This window comes from Microtus pennsylvanicus, chromosome 20 (genome assembly GCF_037038515.1).
Source record: "Microtus pennsylvanicus isolate mMicPen1 chromosome 20, mMicPen1.hap1, whole genome shotgun sequence".
Lineage (NCBI taxonomy): Eukaryota > Metazoa > Chordata > Mammalia > Rodentia > Cricetidae > Microtus > Microtus pennsylvanicus.
The window spans coordinates 14,415,535-14,428,663 of NC_134598.1; the positions used below are offsets into that span (position 1 = coordinate 14,415,535).

Genomic DNA, 13,129 nt, shown 5'->3' on the forward strand with positions numbered 1-13,129 from the left:
GGTAGTTCAGGCGATCCTTCTACCTCAACATCATGAGTACTTAGCTTGCACGGAGCACAACTATAATCATTCCTAGGAGTGATTTTCTCCCCTTTAACTCTGACACAGAAGCTTCAGGTTTCACTGAATTAACTTGACAGCAGTAAGTGTTAAATGCAAAGACTAAACAATGAATTTCTCATATACAATTGCTGAATTTATTCCGGTAAGATTGTCTTGCTATAAAAACTCCAGCATTTTCTTTCTTTTTTGTTCCTGAACCACCTCTTCCAGGAGAATTTACCTTGTGATAAATGGCTGGCTGCTTTGTTCTCCTGGATGATACGTTTTTGAGTTTTGAATGTCTCTAGGGACAGGATACATCTGTGCTTTGCCACACTCAAAACAAAACCCAGAAGCTGGAGGCAAAAGCAGTCCTTCTGTTTTACAAGCAGGGGTGGCTGTGGGATTTTCCTCATTGACTGCCTTCTAGATTTTATCTAACCCACTTGCTATTGTCCTCTGCAGCATAAAAGCACCTGAACTGAACTTATGACTTGTCTTTTTCTGGAGGAAAAGCAAAGGAAGAGATAATCCATTTATCAATGAAATACATGAAGGGGATAATTTATTTTCTTGAAAACAAGTGAAAGAGGTTTGATCAAACTTTAATCTTGGCATTTCGTCCCTTTTGTAAACTTGCCCTCAAGACAGAATAGCAGAGGAAAAGATAAAGAAAACCTTACTCAAGGCATTATTTCTCTTATTTTTAAGCATTAATGCAGTGAGATAATTTCTTTACCTTTTGGAAGATCAGTCATATCATGTATTAAATACAACAGCAAAGATTCAAAAATGCTATCCAGTTTTCTTGTCCTTGCCATAAAGCAATCATGTTTTTTCTTTGCCCTTTTACATACATTCATGGGCGATAAAATGAAGTGCAGACCCTATTGGTTTATGTCCTGTCTGGATTAATTGCAATGATCGAAACATCAGTTTGCTGGTATTCTCTTATAAGGCATGTTTTATTTATTATGGATTGAGTAGGATGGTAAATTCAGTTTTATAGCATAGTGGAGTTAAGAAGCATGGCTTTATTCAATATTGTTCTTGAACTCAATGGTGGTCCTTTCTGTGTAAATAATCTCATCAGCCTTTCGTGTGAGTCCATCCTTGAAGAAGTCCTCATATGGACGCTTAATGAAAAAATATACTACAATTTTGTCCTTGTCAGTAGTGCCAGGACTATGAGAGGACCATAGCAACAGCTAGGTAAAGCTTCACTGCATGGGGCTAGTCTGAGACATTTTGTCTGAATGAGTAAGTGGCTCGCACATCTCCATTTTCATAGGGAAAAAAAATCCCCGCAAATGACAGCCTCAAGTCTACATGAAGGACAGGGTTATTTATGCTTCTGTCTAGTAAACCTCATTCATGTGGAACATATGCCCATGGTTATAGAGCACTGACCTCCAAGTCTCAAGTCTTCTTGACTTGAGCCTTATTTTAAAATTGCTGGACAATGATGCATTTATCCACCAAAGCCAAAACCTATAGTGAAGCCTATTTGATCCTAAAATTCCTTAATTGAACTAATAAGCCATGAATGATTCCACAAAGCATATGAATACAGTGTACGATGCTTCCTCCCCTTAGATGTCATTTTTCTATTCATATGCAACCGTGGGCATTTTCCCAGAATGCTATTGTAGCATGCAGAGATTATGATGGGAAACACTGCTGATAACTTTTCTTGGTCAGCAACCTACATAGCACCTTCTAGCAATATGAAAGATAGCCCGAAAGTAAGAAACTCTCTGATCACTACCGGCTTGACTTCTGAATGTCCTATGTCCATAGCATACTTTTTATTTTCAATCCATATCCTCTGGAAGAACTAACATTCCCTTTATAAGGTTATACCGTTTAAAATCTTTTATAGAGAAAGCTCATGAAATAGTAGATTTCCATTTGGCTTTTTCAAGCATCCTTACTGCTCTTATTCCTCTTCCCACTTTATCGTCTTTCCTCCTCTCCCATCCTCTACCCCACTTAAATCTCCCAATTTTTCTTCACCCCTTCATATCACCTGTGCTTCACTATTTTATACTTAGGATCTTTATTCTGCCTTTGTGAAAATCTCTTTCTTATTTAAATAAAAGCCATAAAATGACATGCATCCAAAAACTCAGATGCCACAAACATTGCCCCCTGGGTGCTCAAGCTAAAACACGGCCAAGTGTAATGCCACTCACAGTGGACTGGAGAAAAGTGAACCATGGCAGAGCAGAGACACATTGATGGAAAACTCAAAGAAATTTGTTTGAAAGTTATATGAGCTTATTTTAAGGTTTTTGAGGAATATCTTTGTGATTGTATTGCTAAATGAGTAATTTTAATTATTAGATATCCTCAATAGAACATCTAAATATAATTGTCCCAACAACACAACATATTACAGGACAGAGAACCCTGATTGCTCTTTGGGCTGACGAGGGAGGGGGACTTGATTGGGGGAGGGGGAGGGAAATGGGAGGCTGTGGTGGGGAAGAGACAGAAATCCTTAATAAATAAATAAATAAATAAATAAAAAAGAAAAAAAATTCTATCCTTAGTGATCAACCAAAAGGAATGTTGAAACTTGAAGTAAATTTTCTACATTTTCTACTAATAAGTAATGAAAGTTAAGAATTGGCCATCGTATGAGCTGCTAAAAAGACAAGTTTTAGAGCACCGATGAGTGGGTATTTTAAAGATCAATCCCATCAGAGCTACAGTGCATGCCTCTACCTGATCTTGAATCTTCAGTGCCTGGGATACTTGCAAAATGGTCACAATGGTATATGACAAGGATAAGGGAAAAGCATTATTTTCATGAATTATAAAGTCATCAGATTCAGAGGTAAAATGTAGAGGAACATCAGAGGAAAAAAACAGGAATTGAATCATCATCATCATAATAATAATATACTCTAGACTTTAACATAATATTCATCAATATCTATCTTTGTATTTCCATTCATGTCTTATAAAACTTAAGAAGGAATCATGTAAATGAATCTTTTGTTCAACTTTGTAATGAATTGGTTTTTATAAAGTTGTTTATGAGTAGTTTTCAAATATTTGACTACCTGACATTTGTCTACCAGTGGAAAAATGAATGTCTGAGTTATTTACAAAATATACACTTCAATAAAAATATTATTCAATGTTAGTGTTCTACTTTTAGATAACTGTCCAACTATAGTTCCTTTTACAGTATAGTTGAGTAATAAACTATATATTATTTCTTGCATATTAAGCTCTTTCATTTACTGTTCAACTCTAGTCCTAATACTTAAAAATAGCCATGCTTTATTTTATATAAAATTAAGATAGCATTTTATATTTGAATGCATCTAAAACCCAATTGGTAATGGTTATATCAAACATTTAATTTGTGACATTTGTTAGTGTATATGTAAGCATGTTTTAATAACAGTATTTCCAGAACAAGTTTGACATGATACATGTTAGATTAATGAACATTAATTCCCTCTGTAATTTCTAAAAATGTACTAAATTTCACATAGATTTCCAGCTGTGATAGTCTAACCATGACAAAGATAAATTATTCCACAATATATAGGGACACTGTCTGTTGGCTGATATTCAAAAGTACAAATGATATTGACATCTTTGAAGATTTTCTCGGTCTGGCATATTTAACCAATGACATTATGACACAAAAGAATTTAGATTTTTCTTTTATTAATTAATATTAATTAATTCAACTGATAAGAACAGATACTACACTTGATCTTAGCCAAGAGGCCAAGAAACAATATAAAAAGCAAATTTAAAAAATTAGCCAGAAATAGGCTTGAGCTGTTGGCCAAACAGTATTGCAAATTACAGCCCAGCTACACAGTTTTCCCTCCCTCCTCTTCACCAAGTTTTTTCCCCATTCCCTTTCTGACCACTCCCAATCCACTCCTCCTCCATTTCTGTTCAGAAAATGACAGGATACCGTGGATATCAACAAGCATTGCATATCAAGTTGCAGTAAGATTAAGTCCTCCCAGTGTATTAAGGCAGACAAGGCAACCTGGTAAGGGGAAAAGAGTCCTAAAAGCTTGCAAAGGAGGCAGAGACAGCACCTGCTCCCATTGTTAGGAGTCCCACAAGAAGATCAAGTTATATAGAACATAGGTAGAGGGCCTATGCCAGTTCTATTCAGATTCGTTAGTTGTCAATTCAGACTCTGTGTGCCCCTGTTAGCCCAGGCTAGTTGATTCTGTGAGTTTTCTTGTGATATCCTTGACCCTTCTGACTCCTACAATCCTTCCTCTCTCTCTTCAGTGGGATTACCCGAGGTCAGCCTAATGTTTGGTTGTGGGTGTCTGTGTCAGTTTTCATCAGTTGCTCGCTGAAGTCTCTTCGATAACAATTGGGCTAGGCACTAATCTATGAGTATAGCGTATTTTCGTTAGGCATCATTATATTGACTTTTTTTCTCCAGTCATGTTTGGCTCTCTCCTAGGTATCTAGCCCGTGGGTCCTGGCACTCCAGGTAGTGTCAGGAGTGGGCTTACTCTCATAACATCCATCTTAAGCTAGATCAGTCATTGGTTGGGTCAGTCATCCCTCAGTCTCTAGGCCATGCTTACCCTAGTACATCACATAGGCAGGGCAGCCTGTAGGTCAAGGCTATGTGGCTGGGTTGTTGTCAAAAACCCTCCATTGGAAGTCTAGCCTGGTCACAGAAGATGGCCAGTTCAGAATCCTCTCCACTATTGCTAGGAGCCATACCTAAGAGCCCTAGCTGGGTTCTTCCTTGTAGAATCTTGGGAGATTCCCTTGTGCCAGGTTTCTACCTGATGTACAAATGTACCCCTGCTTTTCCGGTTGCCTCTTTCAGTACTCTCTCTCTCTACTCCCACAACCTGATCACTCATGTTTACATCCCCACCCGCTCTCAGTCCGCTTAAGGAATCTCCTCTATTTCCTCTTGCCAGGGAGATCCTTGTGTCCCTCTTGAACCCTCCTTGTTACTTAGTCTCTCTTTTTTTGTGACTTGCACATAGTTTTTCCATTATTTACAGCTAATATCCACTTATGAGTGAGTACCACGTTTTAGCAAATTATGTTGCCTTAACTTCTAAAACCAAAATTAAATCTCTTATCCAGTCAACACTGGTTTGTGGCATTTTAGGATTTTAAAAAACGAAACTAAATATTTTATCAGTATTCTGTCGTTAATCCCTTCATATTTTTGCATAAGTTACCATAGATTAACTACTAGGTTGATTTTTGTAATGTTTTTATTAATTCTTTAAGGATTTCATACAATATGTTTAGATCACATCCAGCCCTCTCCCCTTACTTCCATAGCCATGTAATTTTATTCCTTCCTCTGTCCACTCCTCACGTCTTGCTGTGTTGACTAGCTACTCCTGGATGTTGATTCTTCTTTGAAGTGTGATCATTAGCATGTGTCAGTCCACTGACTGATATCTCTATCTCAGCAGTAATCAATTACTGAAGTTCCTCAGCTAGGCATGCGACTGCATGCAAACCTTCCCTGCTCTATGCTGGGATTTGCTCAACTTGAACTACTTGTGTTCACTGCCACAAGCGCTGTGACTTCATATGGGCATCTACCCTGTGGTGTAAGGGCAATACCGTTTCCTTGAAGGCATTCACCTCCTCTTCTGCAAAGATCCTTGAGCCTCGAGGAGAGGTGTGTGGTATGGACCTCATCTACTTCCCATTCTCAGGGCAAATCATGTGTCTTTCTTAGGGTTTTCCTTGTTACCTAGCTTCTCTGGAATTGTGGATTGTGGTCTAGAAATCCTTTGGTTTACATCAAATATCCATGTACAAGTAAGCACATACCGTGTTTGTCTTTCTGAGTATGAGTTACCTCTCTCAGTCATCCATTTCTCATTCTCTTCTCAATCACTCTGGTCTGTACAAACTATTATGATTTTTTCATCTCACTCAGAAAGCTCCTTGACTTATATTTACTCAATATTATGCTCTTTTAGGGGGAAAACAACACTGTAATTTCACAATTCTCTTTCTTTTAAAATTACTGTGAGCTTCTATTCTTGCCAATTGACCAAATCTCTTCCATCAAGTCAAATATTAATTTCACATTGAAAAATTTCAATAGTCTTTATCTCAGTTCACTATCTGAAGGAGATTTTGAATATTCTCCATAGACATACTTTGTAGGTTGTTACCTACTCATTCTACCAAATTTTCCTATGACCTCCACATCCACACTCTGGTCCAACCATGCCTCCAAATATATATTAAAAAACTTTAAAATTTATAAAAAGAAAGTGGAGCTTTTATTGCACTTAGAGTACATATCATGGCAAAAATGTGAGTGTGGAAGATATGGTCACATGAGAAAATGAGTTTAGCTAGAAGGGAGGCTGACTATTTGCTTATATGGGAAGATAAGGCGTATCAAATATTCTTACCATGGCCTTGATTATGACCTGAGGAAGGTGCTTAGAAGTAAAAATTTTGGGAGGCAAGGAAGTTAGATGATCACAATCCCATATAACTTTCCTGAAGCTTGTTATATGGCAAACACTATTCCAACTGTTTTGTGGGTAATTTTAATAAATTGTCAGAAAAATGCAGGTGGACTTTCTTCTTGTTCTTAATTAAAACAGTACAGTTGTCGCTGTCATTACTACTATCTCTTAAGTCTAATAGTAGATATTTAAATGATGTGATGAGCTTGGAGTTGACAGCAGAACTAGAGCGCTTAGCAGACATTAAGTGTCTGTAGTAATTATTAAAATTAGTTTGATGTGGCCCACAGGATGGATTTGGGAGGGTGAGAATGAATCTGGGGCTGCCATTAAGAGGTTGTGAAATAATTCAGCTGCACAGAGGTAGAGGCCTGGCCTCAGGAAGTAATAAGTCAAAGAGGACTCCAAGGTTCTAAGCCTGGGTGATGGAGCAAGTGGGCATTAATTTCGCTTTCATGATTAGAATTGATTGTATTTCCATTTTCATCCTCTGTATACTGTTATTTTTATCTTTTTTATATTATGATATAATTACAGGCAACTAAAGAATGTTGAGAACAGGAGAAAGTTTGTTTTCAGGAAAGATCATACCAATTGATTACCCAATACTAAAGGATCAGCCATGAAAACATATATGAATATTTTATATACTGAGCAGCTTATATTTATGTATTGAGCTATACACAGACATATGTATGTAACAACAAGTGATGGATAAAACAGGATATGAATTTCAAAGACAACAAGGAGGGGAGCTTGGCAGGGAGTTTGATCAGTTTGTGAGCCAAGAACATTCAAGATTAGGTATTTTTCTTCCCCACCCTGTTTTTCAAATGCTAAAGTAGCATATAATACCTTAAAAAGAAGTTAGCGTCTCTCTCTCTCTCTCTCTCTCTCTCTCTCTCTCTCTCTCTCTCTCTCTCTCTCTCTCCTTTTTTTATTTATTTTTTACAAAAGCTCTGGGAATATTCAATATATTCTTTCCCTTCAGACCAAAGACTTTCTATATTAACAGATTTTGGCAGAATGGTGTACTCTCTCTATTTGTCTATGCTTAGTGAACAGACATCTTTCTGAAAGCTGCATCTGAAAAGCACTTTGATTTTGAAGTCAATATGCTAACCCTTTCAACAACACAGACTATAGCAGGGATGTCTCACTGCACAGGTTTCTCTGTTTGTTAAAGAACTATAATTAAAAACAACAGAGTGGATGGAAGCCAATTCAGGGACGTGTTGCAGGTCTGACCATGCTGGCGGATATCGAGCAAATGATCTTTTACTTCAGTTTCTCCCATCTGTAAAGTGGAGGCAGTGATGTGGGGTTACTCCCTTCCTTCCAGCCCAATAATGGAATGAACCACGAAGCACATGCACACACCATAGAAGGTGTAGTAGTTAGAGACTTGAAAAGAAACTTCCAGTTTTGTTGATAGTCTTGTGACTATAGTACACTGATCACCAACTAATGTCTGTGACAAGCCAAAAGTAGATTGTACTTGTGGGGATCTCCATACTGCAAACTGCCCTATCGAATTAATCCTGATATTCTAAAGCATAGACACCACGATACATAGAGCATCACTGGGCAAGGGAACCGGATCGGTTTGGATAATGCACTACAAAGGACAACCCAAGCAAGTGGAGGGTGTTTGAAGCCCTTGGATGGGAAGAACTCCAGGTGGGTAGCTTGTTACAGAAATATCTCCCAGACCAGAGATGTCCTCCAATCATATCCCCACTGGAGGGGCTTCCTGTTTTCCTGGAATAGGTGCCCTGTGGTTTTTCCTACTTAGTCCTTGACTTGGAGTAAGTTGAGGACTGCGGCTTTCATGGGGGAGACTACAGAAGCAGCTGGCAATCGGAGCAGTGTGTTTTCACACACTTTCAACTTCTGTTGCGTTTGGTTTGCACTGAACTTGTGCTAAGGCGGCCTGGTGTTTCTTAGCACGATAAGCACGGCCCACCCTTCCATCCAAATATTTCATTCATTTCCAGCCCGAGAGAACAGGAAAGCCATTTCAATCTTATTAATTTCCTTTCGTCCTCTGCTGCCAGAGTGCCACTGAACAATTAGAACAATTTCCTTTTTTCTTTTCCTTTTCTTTCTCTAGCAGCCTTTTTCTTTTGAACCACCAACCAGCTCCCAAATCATCACACAGACGCATATTAGTTTTGAATACTTGGTTTAGGTTAAGCTCATTTCTGGCTAGCTCTTTTAACTTAAATTAACCTGCTTCCTCTTTATCTACCTTTCTGCCTCTGGGCTTATTTCTTTTCTTTCTTCATGCGTTTCTTACTTTCATTGCTTTTTGTGTCGGACTGACTGGCAGCTTGGCTTGTGCTCCTCCTCCTTCCCTTTCTAGTCTCTCTTCTTCTCCTCATTCTTCCTTAACTTAGATTTCCCCTCCTATGTATTCTCTCTGCCTGGCAGCTCCATCTGTCCTTTATTCTGCCCAGCTATTGACTGTTCAGCAGTGAGGTGCTGCTGGAAGGCAATGTGAAACAAATGCAACACATCTTTCCATAATTAGACAGTTATCCTTACATCGTTAAATAGATGCATAAAGAAAAGGAACACACCTTTACACAGGTAAAGTAATATTTTGCAGTATAAACAAATATAACACATCTTAGCCTAGCTAAGACAATATCCCAGAACATTTTTTCTCTCTAGGTTCTCATTTCTCCAGTGATTTTAAAGGGTGTCTAGGTTCCGTCTTGATTGCAAATCCTAAGACAGTAACCTCCATCAGTTAAAGGGGACGATTTGGAGCTGGATATAAGTGGGTCTCTAATCATAGTTCTTTTACTTAATTTGGGTCAATGTCAGTAAGTTATACAACCTTTTCAGCCTCATACTTGTGATTGGGCAAAATAATGATACCTTCTTTGTAACACTGTGACTGTATCACACCATGAGCCGTTAGTGATTGCTACCTTTCAAGTGATTTCTATTCACAGGACTTTTCTACCACTTCCCGTGTTTCACTCCTTTCTACCCAACATAGTTACTTTGAATCTAGTTCTACTCTCAGGATGATATAATCTAAAGACTGCCTTTGCATTGTGGAAAAGAGAAAGACCAGTTGCTTATCTGAAAATCCTTTGTACTATGAAGTGTTGTGGGTGATGGGTCTACCCTAGTGAGACAGACAGGTCATGCCTCCTTGTGCAGCCCAAGTCTGCTGTGCTGAGACTGATTCCAGCTGTGCTTTGGGCCCTAGAATCTTAGTGACTTATCCCGTCATTTCCCTTTTCAGTTTTGTCTCAGGAAGCCTATGCACATACTCCCTGAGATAACTGAGATTCTCCTCTTCTTCTTCCTGGAAGTTTGTTCTAACACCCATCTCTCAATCTGCATGTCTACAATCACCATCTCCGTTCAATCATTATTTCTTAGAACAACATTTTTTCTCTGTATCTGTATATACTTTTTAAAGGCCAAGGGGTTGGTTGGTGTGCACCCCTTTAGTCCCAGTACTCAGGAAGCAGAGGCAGGTAGATCTCTGTGAGTTCGAGGCCACCCTGGTCTACAGAGTGAGTTCCAGGATAGCTAGGGCTATACAAAGAAACCCTGTCTCAAAAAGCCAAAAATAAGCATAACACGAATGCCTCATGTTCACGTGATTTTGGCTTCATTCATACCCACGGGATAGTAAAATAGTTCCTTCCTAATTGTTACTGACTAAATTCCTCTGTTAAATATTATTTTCCTTGAAACTGGAAGCACAGCTCCCAACCGTGTCTTCCATGACTCTACTCTTACCCACGTTGCTTTCAGCCGTTTGTTATACTCTGGTGTCCACCTTTGCTTTTAATTTAAATTCCTGAGTGTTTATCCTGAGCACTACAGAGAAGACCATGTGATCTTCAGAAAGCCCTATGGGTTCCATTTTCTGTTGCCTTCACTGAAATAAGAGCACATTTCTCTGGTGTTCTTACCTACTCCTAACCATGTTCGTGTCTCCAGCTATGTCTTCTCCTGTAGCTTGTTTCTTTCATTTCCTCTCTAGTCCTGTGCTTCTAGACCTATTTTTAAAACTTCACATTTTCCAAGTGATTTCTGTAGTTTAGTTAACTTTTTCTAAATTTTTTTTTTGACTTTTCGAGACACGGTTTCTCTGCAGCTTGTGGTTCCTGTCCTGGAACTAGCTCTTGTAGACCAGGGTGGCCTTGAACTCACAGAGGTCCTCCTGCCTACGCCTCCCGAATGCTGGGATTAAAGGCGTGTGCCACCACAGCCGGCACCTAAAGCAATTCATCTTCTATCTTAGACTAAAATTCAAATTTACCTCTGTCACATTTGTTAAACTGCCTAGCTACCACTCATTCATCTTGCTTGTTTCTGGGTGTCTTGTATCTGGTTATCTGGGGTATCATCCTTAACCTCTCCCCTTTCCAAATACTTTAGCTCTGCAATCCAAACTTTTAAATTCTGCTTCAAACTTACTTCCCGCTCAATCCCCCAATATGTGGCTTCATGCCTTCCTATCTGTATGACCTCTCCTTCAGGTTTCTCCTCTCCTCGCCTGTCCCACTTTGTAAATATGATTCTTGTTACATTGTGTCGATGGGGGCTGAATATGTTGTCCACCTTTGATGCAGAACCCAGATGGTCACTCTTTAGATCCTTTAGCCCCATAGGGATGAGCTGTACTTACATGGTTCCTATTTGTATTCTGTGGGATATTATAGAAGAAACTACCAACTCACTAAACATATGCTAAGGAAATAATTGAGTCTGGAAGATTACCTTCTCTTAAAAAGTGATTACACATTGTGAAAACATACCAGTGAAACAATAAAGACTATCTCCTTGATGGATAGCTGGTGCTTAAGAACACAACGTAACTGCCGTGTGTGCAGACAATTTCTCTCTTTGTCAACTACTATTGAATTAAGGGAGCTTATCTTAGCTACCTGCAGGAGAGAGATGTGCTAAGTCTGAGGCAAGGAGGAGGTCTTTTTCTCTGTACATAGTCAGTGCCTCTGAAATCATTAGGTACTAGGATTATTACAAGGTAAACCAAAATAAAAAAATAAAGGACAGAAGAAAACCTACTAAATGGTGGTTGAGTTTTTAAACCTCTTACTGTGACATATCGCTTATGATATTCTAAGCAAATCAGTCAGTTTCTATAGTGTCTCTCATGGACCTTGTTTTAGAAAGTTATGCTGACTTTTCCTAAGAAATAGTACGATTCCTTTCCATAAATCTCTTCAAGGTACTTAAGAGTCCAATTCACTTTCTCACGGCTGGAATTTTCAACCACAAGTGATTCTAGGTTGCCACATTATAAATGAGGTTAGCTTGACGAGTGAATATTTTCAAATTCAGGGAAATGTGATTCAGCATTTCCTTTAAATCAGAAGCATGTGGGGTGACTTTTAGTGTGGCCTTTGTTGCACCCATGTGTAGTAAGTGTCCTGTACACTGACTAAAGAACACTTGGTCAACTCACCTGACACCTCTTTGCAAACTTCATTAAAATAGGTGTTTAAAAAAATTAGCAATCTGCAGAAAAGGTCAGTTAAATATAGAAGATTGTAGACTGCTCCAGGCAACATCAAAATATCCAGGCAATAAGTTTTCTGAAATGTAATTGAGTTATAGGATATAACAATAATGAAGAGTTGCGTTATTATGTCTTTTGCATATTGGTTATATTTCTACATCTTATTTCTGAGGCCCCTGCTCCAGCCTCCCTAAGACAGGAAAACAGGCCCATTCTTTATGATTACAGAATACTCTTTTATCACTAGTTCATGCCAACTGATAGTTTTTATAGCCTGACAAGGGACCAAGTCATCATTACCTGGAGGGAACCACTTAAATCATTTGAAGATGGCTCTTCTGCTCCGAAGGGAACCTGGAGCTGACTGTCTCACAGTCTCTCTCTCCCCAGGTGGCAAGGGTTAGTGTTGTTGAAGAACTGACAGATTTTTCCCTCAGGGTGGGTAGACTAGATTGGAAAATACATAGGAGGAGAGTTTGTCAAGAAAATTCAGGGGGCAGAGCTGATGCGTTCTAAAGGGGATTCTCACCTGCTCCCTAGATTGAATCAGGAATGCTTATGTTTTATGGACTTGTACAAGTGTGTGGAAGACAAAGAGCAAGAAGCAAAACAATATACATAGGAAAAGAAAGGAGTGGAAGATGTGAGAGGGAGAGATATCCGGAGGGGCATAAAACTTCATGGTTTGCCAGCTCATTTGTTGAGATGATAATAACATTCTCATTTGAGGAACAAGTTCTTCAGGGAATTGAGATTTTCTTTTTTTAAGGCAGTTCTTTAGGGATGATTGACTAATGGAGTGAGAATATTAGATTGCATCAAGGTTCCAAAATTAAAGGGAATAGTTTTAGTGTTAAAAAGTGGAAAATCACGGATGAGTTGCTGGACTGACTGCTGCAGGATGAGCAAGTTGGATGAGGGCTGTAGGGTTCTCTCCTTGAAGAGGATACCCCTGGTGCATGCTTTGAGACGTCACAGCCAATCTCATCAGCTGTGAGATATACCATTGATGTGCATTAATAAAAGTTAAAGAGACACTTTGGAGAAGGTGCTATTGCAGTATGTGCATTTGTAAGAGTGGCGGAGGTTATGTAGG

The 13,129-nt window shown here is 38.9% G+C and overlaps 1 protein-coding gene and 1 pseudogene across 3 annotated transcripts in view; one reads left to right on the forward strand and one right to left on the reverse strand.

Annotated features, from left to right (window-relative positions):
- The window catches only part of Trhde (thyrotropin releasing hormone degrading enzyme), a 361,503-nt gene that overhangs the window by 234,817 nt on the left and 113,557 nt on the right, over window positions 1-13,129 (forward strand). The window lies entirely within an intron of this gene.
- LOC142839077 (U2 spliceosomal RNA) lies at window positions 3,711-3,807 on the reverse strand (annotated as a pseudogene).